The sequence below is a fragment of the Diceros bicornis genome, chromosome 11 (genome assembly GCF_020826845.1).
Source record: "Diceros bicornis minor isolate mBicDic1 chromosome 11, mDicBic1.mat.cur, whole genome shotgun sequence".
NCBI classification, from domain to species: Eukaryota; Metazoa; Chordata; class Mammalia; order Perissodactyla; family Rhinocerotidae; genus Diceros; species Diceros bicornis.
The window spans coordinates 30,742,294-30,753,018 of record NC_080750.1 but is presented as its reverse complement, the minus strand read 5'-3'; the positions used below and the strand labels follow the sequence as shown (position 1 = coordinate 30,753,018).

Genomic DNA, 10,725 nt, shown 5'->3' with positions numbered 1-10,725 from the left:
AAAATAATTTGATGGCCCTATCTGAAGAATGAAGTTTAAATTCTGTTTCTTGACATTTAAATTCCTTGATAGTTCCAATGTACCATTCCATAATCATTTTCTACTAATCCTTCCCATGCACTCTATTTCTAACTAAAATGGGCTACTTTTCATTCTCAGGACACCTCATGCAGTCACCATGATAGCAACAATGCCCCTTTCCTTTGCCTTCATAGCGCAGGTCCAATGGCACTTCTTCGATGAAGCTTTGTTTCATTTAGGAAGAATGAATGGCAACACACTCTATGCTCCCATAGCATTTTGTCCATGCTGCTGTTGTATAATTTATCATATATTATACATATTTGATTATATGTCTATTTCTCTAACTATATTATTAGCTAGTTGAAAGCAGGGCTCATGTAGTTGTCTTTGCATCCCCCAAATTTTCACACACAGCTTAGCACACAGAAGATAAATCTTCAACAAATGTTTGATGAGACTTCCAGTAAGAAGTACTGTACATGAAATAACTTGAACTTTACATTCTGAATTCCTATTAAAATAGTCATTAAAACAGATAAATAGGTATCCTCCTAAAACAACACTCCAAACTGAGAATAAGAATTAAGTGTATATCAGAATCTTGGAGTTTTAACAAATTTTCGCATCAATGCGTCAGGGTAACGGCCCATTTAGCTCTAATTCCCCATTTTTAAATTTTTAGCTTTCAGCTTCTTCATTGCAAACTTTCAATGGATCCTTCAGAAATTCTTCTCTAGCAAGTCAATCATATTTGTTATGGGCCACAGAATTACATTGAATAATAGAAGTTGGAAAGACTGGAGAAAGAAATTAAGAGGATAATATTGTTACATAGTACCTCAAATAAAAATTTTTTAAACCAATAAAATTAAACACTATATAAACATGCTTCAGAGGGTGACACTGTCAAAAATCTAGAAATAGTGGCTTTACTGCTGATGCAATGTGAAAAATATTCAGTGATCTTGGCATCTAGCCAATAACATTGTGCACAGAGCATCATCAATCCTCTCATCAGATACTCTTTAATAGGGGTATCACAAGTCAATTAAATATTTTATTCTTCCAATAACATTGAAATCATTATACCAATTTCAAAGTCGAGATTTACTATAAAATATAAGTAGTACAAGCTCCATGACCCAACATCTACGGGCAGAGGCTTGTGATTCAATACTATGTTTTTGCTGTATTCTTATTTTTAGCGCGTTGGTTAAAACTTCAGGCTCTGAGAGAGTTAAGCCTGGATTTGAACCCTATTTCCACCATTTACTAGTCAAAGGCTCGGCATGTAATTATTTTCAGTTTCTTCACGTGGGCTGTTGTGATGGTTAAACGAGAACAGGAATGTAAAACCCTTAGAGTACAGTGAGCACAAGAAATGATAGCAATTCTTAACAGCATTTCAAGAAGAAAACATAATGTATTTATTAGGTTAACATTTAATATATCTGTATTTATCGTACACAGCACATGAAATAGGAAGCCTCGCCCTGACCACAATGACCTCTCATCTGTTAACAACATACCGAACTCTAGGAAAGGCCTGGGGTACCAACTGGACGCTGTTCAAAAACGGGATTTACATAAAATTCAGGACCCAATTATGCGCAATAGGAGGCAGACCCCCACTGCTTGCAAAGAGGGCAACGCGCTCTGCGGGAAGGAAAAGTCTTGGGACTAATAACCAGACATTCCTCCCCTGCCAGCCCAGTCCACGCTACCATTGGCCCGCGGAAGCGGCGCGGCGCGCGGTGCCGGGAGCGCGCCTTACGGCGGGCGGGCGGCGGCATTCGTAGCGCAGGCTCGCAGGGCGGCGCCCCTCGGTGGCCGTTGAGCCCCCCGGTGCAGGTGCGCGCGGCACGCGCCTCGGGCCCCCGCCTCCTCCCCGCCTGCGGCCGCACGCGCATGCGCGGTTAGCAGTCGCTGCTGGGCGGCCGCCGGCGGGAGTGGTCTGGGGAGACTTAGGGACCAAGTGGCAGCCACTCGGACATCTGAGCTGCCACTGCCGAAAACAGGCCCCCAAGACAGGTGCGTGGGCAGTAGGCCACTTTCCGCTGTCCTTTGCGCTCGCGCTGGGGTGAGGAATCGGAGTCGTTGCTCCTTCCCCCGGGGCGGGGGTTCCTGGGCCGCGCCCCTTTCTTTGGCGACCCGCCAGGCTGAATAGGTTGGGGCCGGGTGAGGGGAGTGGATGTTGAGTTCGGGATGGGGGCGCAGCGAGCGAGGTTCTTGGGCGGGCTCTCGGCCTCGGGAGAAGGAAGGCCATCCTGGGCGGCGGGAGTTGGTCACCTCGGGGACGTTGGGTCCTCCAGAACTGTTGTGTCCTCCTGTTGCGCTGGGCTTGGGGCGGCCTCGGGAAGGCCAGGTGCCCTCCCCAGCCCGGCCCTGAAGACTTAAGGGGCCCCAGGGAGCCGAGTCCGTTACTCCAGCGGTTAGCATTTCAGCCCCGTTCCACGCTCGAGCCCCGATGCGCGCTCCCGAGGGGTGTGGAGGGGACCCAAGGCGCGTCTGGGCGCTGCTCACCCCACCGGCTACTTCTCACAGAAACGCCAACAAAAGTCAAAAAGGCTCAGCTTACGCAATCCCCACCTCTGTAACGGTGAAGGGACCCAACCCTCACAGCGATGGTGGCCTGTGACTCCTGGCTACTCCCTAGATGCGCAGTTTGAAGCGCGGTGTGCGTCGCTGGGGAGGGAGCGAGAGGGTTGGGTTGAAACCAAGGAAACCCTAATTAATAGAGACTCATTATCGCCTAAAGCCTGTTTACGATCAGTCAGTCACTTTAGCTGAATTTATTTATAGCATCTGCCCAAGCAACAAGGAAGAGGCATTTGCTTGGGATTTAAAAGCAAATGGCAACAAAGCTCAGAAGGGGGAGAGAGAAAGTAAATAGAATGGCCATGGGAAGACGTCTCAAATTAGAAGAGTTAATTTATATTGAAACTGATGCATAAAAGCCATCAAAACCCTGATCTAGTCTTATGATTTTCCTTGCTCTGAAATTTTTACATTATTCTTGGTCATTTAATCACTCTAGGTAGCCCTCCTTTTGGTAATTGTAAGTTTGACTTCTTTTCAGTTTATAATTTTGCCTTCACATCTAATTGGTTTGATCTTCCAATCACATTTAGACCTTATCCCTAAATTCTTAGAACAAGATAGTCTATATTCTTTATCTAGTTGATAAAGTTAATTATTGTGTGCGAATGATATGAGGATGTGATGGATCTGTAGAAATTGAACAGTGCAGTGTTTTCAGTACCTAATAAGTTTTAGTGCTCATAATTAGAAAGCTAGAATTGTCAACTTTAGTGGACTAGTTTAGATCATCTAGTTTAAAACTTTTCACTTGACAAATGAAAAAACAGGCCCAGAGCAGTTTTAACCCTTTGCCTTTTTCATAATAGAACTAGAAACTTAGTGTGATGTGCCAAGTTCAGTGTACTATTTATTATATCATTCTGTAGTTGAGTTTCTGAAGCTGCATGCAATTAAGACTTGAAATAGTGATTTTCAAACATGACTTTTGAGGCATACCAGTGTTGAGTCCTCAGTCAGCCATTAAAAATGAAGAGCAGAAAGGCATCTCAGTTGTAAGAAAGAGCATATAGAACAGCACAAATGTGTTAAATAGGTGAGTGTTGAAGGGAGTAAAAGAACTGAGTGTTAAAAGGGCAGAATTTATGCTGAGAACTACAGAGAACTATTGAACATTTTTATAAACAGAATAAGACTTGTTTTTTAGAAAACTCATGCTAGAGAGAAGGTGGAGGATGTATTTGTAGACTGGCAAGACTAGAAGTGAAGAGACAAAGTGGGAGTTTACTAATCCTTTTCAGAAATGATGGGTTCCTAAATTAAGGCTGTGGCATGGGGATAGAAAGGGACATTTAAGAAATACCCAAATGCATTTAGCTACCAATAACATAGGAGGTCAGTGAGAAAGAATAGTCTTAAGATAATGGCAAAGTAACTTGACTGGTTCACTGGATGTGCAGTTAATGGGAGAAAAGAATTGAGATAGAGAAGCAGGTTTGGGAGGAAAGACCAAGTTCAAATGAATGGAGGCTTTGCGACATCCTTGAAGATGGGTAGTGATTGAAACTAAAGTGTGATATCTGAGCTGTGGATGAGATTTGGGAGTCCTTAGCTAGCTTTTATAGGTAGAAGCCAAGAGTATATGTAATGTAAGAAGAGAGCCTGGGACAGAACCCTCAGATACAGCAACATTTACAGAAGATTAGAGCAAGTGCCCATGAAGGAGGCAGAGAAAAGAGAATCAAGAATCGGGAATGGTACCGTAGAAACCAAGGGAGGAGAGGGCTCCAAGAAGGAGGCAGTCAGCAAGGTCAGGAGGAGCAGTAGGCAACGGGACTGCCTTACTGCACTTAACAATTAAGAATTGGCTGGTAGGAACAATTTCAAAGAAGCTAGAATTAAGGAGTACAGGAATAATAAAAATATTAATTTTTCATTGCTGCCATAAATTACCACAAACTTAGCAGCATAAAGCAACACGTTTATTTTCTCACAGTTCCGTAGGTCAGGAGTCAGTGTCGGCAGGGCATCATTTTTTACTAGAAGCTCTGGGGAGAATTCCACTTCCTTGCTCATTCAGGTTGGTGGCAGAATACAGTTCTTTGTGGTTGTAGAACTGAGGTTCCTGTTTCCTTGTTGACAGTCAGTTGAGAGCTATTTTCACCTCTAGAGACCACCCCCAGTCCTTTTCTCATGGCTCCTTTCCCCCATCTTCAAGGTCCCTATGGTGAGTGGACCTCTCATTCTTCAAATCGCATCTGCCCATCTCTCACTGACTTCCTCTTCCACTTTTAAGGGCCCATGTGATTATATTGGGCCCACCTGGATAATCCAAGACACTCTCCCTATTTTAGGGTCAACTAATTAGCAACCTTAATTTCATCTGCAAAGCCCCTTTTGCTATGTGAGGTAACATGCACAAGACCCAAGGATTAGGGTATGGACGTCTTTAGGGGGTCATTATTCTGTCTACCATAGGAAGTTAGAAGTATTAACAGTTAATGAAGATGTTCCTTCTAGAAGCTTTTGTTAAGGAAAAGTGATACCTAGAAACACTTGTATTATCTAGCATGTGATAATTATAGTTTATCCCTGAGCTTTTTAACTAAGAAATGCAAGTATCTTCTTAAATATCCTGAAATTTGTGTAAACACTGTGTAAAATTTTAAAGTGTCATAGAAATATAAATACCATGAAGTTGTTAATTTTATATTTTTATGTAGCCTTAAGCTACGTAAAATCTTTCCTGCAAAGATTTTAAAGGCCATTTAGCCAACTAACTATATGTGCACAAAATATAATGTGGATACACATAAAAATGTGGCTTTTAAAATATAAAACCCACAGAAACTGGAATGGATATCTAAAGGATGGAACACAATAAGGAAATATTTAACCTTGTATTATATTTTATAGGCCTAGAACTTTAATGCCATATAGTGAGGATTAAAGTATTAAACTTTCTGACCTTAGAGCCTTAATGAAAAGAATGTAGAGCTTGAAGCTAGACCTAACTTTTGAGTCGTGCCTCTTCTCTTTCTCAGGAGCATTCTGTATTCTTGGGTAGGTTACTTATCTCCCTGAGCCTCACTTTCCTTATGTATAGTGGAATACTAATACCTTCACCATAGAGTGCTGTAAAGGTTGGAATTAGTATGCTGTACTGTAAGTACTCAAAAATAGCACTTATTCTTCTTGCTCTGCTCTTCCCCTTTCAGTTCCTTTGTCACAGGCTGCCTTCTTTGTCTTTGGCCTGGGGAAATCAATCCTTTCTCTCCTTTGCATCTCTGCTTTACATATGACTTTCTCAAGGAGGCTTTCTCTGACCCTCCCCCGACCATGTAAATTCAGTTCCCCAATTACCAACTCTTACAACTTCTTTACTTTTCTGTGACTTATTTTAGTTTACATGTTATACCTGGATTATTTGTTTAACATCTGCTTTCCATCCTAGACTATAAGCTCTTTGAGATCAGGGGCCATGTATGTTTTGCTAAATTCTGTAAATTCAGTGTCTAACAAGATGCCTGGCACATACTTGACAATCATAAATATGTGTTAAATGAATTAGTGAATGATAAATTTTACTACCTACTGGCTAACCTTCCCTGAATTTCTACATAAAAAATAGCTACATTTCAAATTGAGTCTTGCAGCTTCTTTGGAAGAAGGCTACCTCTCTTAGGTGCCACTATTACCTGCCTCTTCACCTCATTTGTGATCCTTCAAAGTGCATTTTCTATGTGCTACATAGCCAAAAAATTCCAAGAATACCCTCTTATTTGGTGAAAATTCATCCAGTTTTATTTTTGTGATGTAGTAACAGAAAACTTTAAATTTTTCTGTTTACTGTCTTTTCTGATAAAGTAAATTATGAATTGAGTTGTTAGAACGCTATAGCAAGATTCTGACATAACTCACAAGAGATGTTTCTTCATAGATGTAGAGAAGAATTTAAAAATATGGTTAATTCCCCCATATTAAATTAGATCATAAAACTGCAAACTTTCTAAACCATTATCTTCTTTCTGTATAGAAATGCTTTCACTGTGTTAAGTTTTAACAATATTCTAACAAACTTTAGAGAGCCAATGTTAGAAGCATTGACGTAGCTATTTCTCACTCATAAAACCACAGTTAAAGACATCTATTACATAAGGATTCAATCCGTCAATTTTCTAGGAGTTAAATTCTAGAAAAGGATTTTTCCCTCCAAGGACTTTGTAGACTTTTATAGACAGTGAAAATTCCCTCATTTTATTTCTGATTTTCCCCTAATTGCCTAGAAACGCTTTTGCTAGATGTATTGCTGCAGTGCTGCTGCAAACACATCTGAGATGGTTGCTTAGTAACATCTATTTCATCTATTTCCCTCCCCCATGTAACCTTTTCCCCCCTGTCATTTATGTCTTCATTCATTCATTCTGTAAATGTATCTCTGTTCCTATCCTTATATACCAGCACTCTTTGGGGCAATGAGAGAGAACTGAGAGAGAATTCCAGCCCTCGGTGAGCTTGTATTTTTGTCTTGTTTTGTGTTTTGCAAGTTGCTTCAGCTGTTCCTTTGGAACTATGTAGAGGTAGTATAAATCCTAAATAAACAAGTAAAGATGTCTTATATAAACATTATTTTGAAAGTGATGATATTTGGTCAGTTAAACCCAGTGCAGATTTAGTTCATTCTTTCTATCATTAGTACAACCAAATAATACTCCCCTATCCAGGATTTCAGCTCTGATCATTTCACTAATCTCAGACCTTAAGAAAGTGTCTCACTTTTATATAATCAGATCCAAACTCCTTGGAATGCTTTGTAGCACTTTGTTGCCTAAGCTGCCTTAAGTTGTATTTTCAACTATCATTTCTGCTGTTATGGTTCTTTTCCCACTTTTTGCTGTATTTCTTGAGTATTTTCATTGTTTCTAGGTCCTTCTGATTTAGAAAAAACTACTTAGTTTTATTTAACAGTATGTGTTAGTTAAGGTAATGCTCAAATAGAAAATAAAAAATTTTCAGAGGCCTAACACAATTTCTAGTTGCTGGTGCTCCTGAGGAGTGGATGGCTGTGATGGTTAATTGTATGTGTCAACTTGGCTGAACCACAGGGTGCCCAGATATTTGGTCAGAGGTTATGCTGGGTGTGTCTGAGAGGGTGTTTGAATGATAGGACTGCATAAATCAGATTGCCCTCCCCATTGTGGATGGTCTTCATCCAATCAGTTGAAGGCCTGAATAGAACAAAAAGGCTGACCCTCCAGTGAGGAAAAGGGAACTCTTCTTGCCTGACTAGTTGAGCTGGGACTTCACCTTTGGACTCAACCTGAAACATTGGCTCTTCTTGCATTTTGACCCTGCTGGCTTTCAGACTGAAACTTATACCATAGACTCTCCTGTCTCTCAGGCCTTCAGACTCAGACTACATCATTGGCTTTTCCAGGTCTCACTTAACTCCACTTCACCTAAATCACACCTAACTCCAAGGAAAATATAGTCTAGTCATGTCCCCTTGAAAAAGAGAAAATATCTTGTTGATCAGCCAGCAGTCTCTCCCACACTTTACAACAAATATTGAGTATCCTGTGATTGTCTTTTCTTTTAGTGTTCTAGCTACCTTTGATGTGGGATTGAGCATTACTTCGATAGCAGTAAATGAACTGCACTTTGTAATTTGTGATTTGGGGCTGGCAGTGGAGATTTAGGAGTGCTTTTAGGTGATGTTGGTGAAATTCCTTGAGGTAGATCAGGCTGCTTGGTCTTGGTTTCAAAGACTGGGGAGAATGGTATGTTATACTTGGCGAGAGTTACTTCTGCTTCAATTTGTTATTGAACCAGCCCAGAAGCAGCACAGAGAACATACAGGAGACAAAGATACATGCAAATGGATATATTTCTCTAGTGCCTCCCTTCTTCGTTATGAAGGCACAAATGGTATTTTGTGATTTCAGCAACCTGTATGAAGTGAGGAATACACATAAAGCGTAGAACCCTGGGCTTGCTACCTTTTATACATTTGTAATGAAGGGACGGGGTAGCATCAGTACTAAATGTTCTACCTTATACCTTAGAAACAAACTCTTGCTGCACTAAAATTGCATAACTTAGGTTAACCATATAGATCTGTAAGGAAATAGAGGACTTGAACAATACTATAGATCAACTGGACATAATAGACATATAGAGAACACCCTGTCTAACAACAGCAGAAAGAAAACTTAATACCAGTTAATTGAAAGAAATATTAATACCAGTCTTCTTCAAACTCTTCCGAAAAATTGAAGAGAAGAGAATACTTTCAAACTCATTCTATGAGGGCAGCATTACCCTGATACTAAAGCCAGACAAAGTGAGTATGAGAAAACTATGGACCGATGTCTCTGATGAATGTTGATGCAAATACATATTTTTCTTAAGTGCATGTGAAATATTCTCTAGGATAGACCATATGTTAGGCCACAAAAGTCTTAATACATTTTTAAAAATTTGAAATCATACAAAATATCTTTTCCAGTTACAATATAATGAAACTAAAAGTCAGTGGCAGAAGGAAAAGAGGAAAATCCACAAATATGTGAAAATTAAATAGCACACACTTAACCAAAAGATCAAAGAAGAAATCACAAGAAAATTAGAAAATATCTTGAGATAAATGAAGATAAAACCCCAACATACCAAAACTTATGGGATAGAGTGAAAGCAGTTCTAAAAGGGAAACTTATAGCTGTAGATGCTTATATTAAAAAAGGAAGCTCTCAAATTAACAACCTAACTTTACACCTTAAGGAACTAGAAAAACCAAAGCTAGCAGAGGAAGAAAATAAAGATTAGGTGAGAGATAAATAAAATAGAGAATAAAGAATAGAGAAATCAGTGAAACCAAGAGTTTGTTCTTTGAAAAGATCAAAATTGACAAACCTTTAACTAGATTGAATAAGAAAAAAATAAGACTCAACTAAAATCAGAAATGAAAGAGGGGACGTTACAACCAACTTTTAAATATGAAAAGGGTTATAAGAGAATACGATGAACAATTATATGCCAACAAATTGGATAAGCTAGATGAAATGGATAAATTGCTAGAAACACACAACCTATTAAGACTAAATCATGATATTAAAGAAAATCTTAACAGATCTATAACTAGTAAGGAGATTGAATCAATAATCAAAAACCTCCCAACAAATGAAATCCCAGGAGCAGATGGCTTACCTGGTGAATTCTACTAAACATTGAAAGAAAAATTAATACTAATGCTCCTCAAACTCTTTCAAAAAATTGAAGAGGAAGGAACACTTCCAAACTCACTCTATGAGGGCAGCATTACCCTGATACCAAAACAAAAGAAACTACAAGATAACTATAGACCAATATCCCTGATGAATATTGATGCAAAAATCCTTAACAAAATACTAACAAACAGAATTCAACAGCACATTTAAAGGATTATACAATATGACCAAGTGGGATTTATTCTTGGAATGCAAGGATGGTTCAACATATGAAAATTAACCAAGGTAATAGACCATATTACCAGAATGGAGGAAAAAACCACATGATCATCTCAATTGATGCAGAAACAGCATTTGACAAGATTCAACACCCTTTTATGATAAAAACACTCAACAAACTATGAATAGGAAGAAACTACGTCAACATAAGAAAGGCTATGTATGAAAAACCAACAGTTAACACCGTGCTCAATGATGAAAGACTGAAAGGTTTTTCTCTTAAGATCTGGAACAAGGCAAGGATGCCTGCTTTTGTCACTTATATGCACCATACTGCTGGAAGTCCTAGCCAGAGCAGTTAGGGAAGAAAGAGAATTAAAAGACATCCAAATTGAAAAGGAAGAAGTAAAATTGTCTCTGTTCAGACAACATGATCTTATGTGTAGAAAAACCTAAAGATTCCACCAAAAAAACTCTGTTATAACTAATAAAAGAATGGTGGTTGCCAGGGGTTTGAGGGAGGGGGAAATGGAGGAGTTGTTGTTTAATGGGTATAGAGTTTTAGTTTTGCAAGATGGAAAGAGTTCTGGAGATTGATTGCAGAACAGTGTGAGTATACTTAACACTACTGAACTGAACAGTTAAAATTGGTCGAAATGGTAATTTTTATGTGTATTGTACCACAATTTAAAAAATCTTTAAAAATGGCACAAATTAA

The 10,725-nt window shown here is 39.2% G+C and overlaps 1 protein-coding gene across 1 annotated transcript in view; it reads left to right on the top strand.

Moving 5' to 3' along the window:
* Nucleotides 1–1,951: 1,951 nt before the first annotated feature.
* The window catches only part of CLGN (calmegin), a 42,031-nt gene continuing 33,257 nt past the window's right edge, over nucleotides 1,952–10,725 (top strand). Inside the window, exon 1 of the mRNA XM_058550110.1 lies at nucleotides 1,952–2,055. The gene's annotated coding sequence lies outside the window, so the exon portion shown is untranslated. The remainder of the gene's footprint in view (nucleotides 2,056–10,725) is intronic.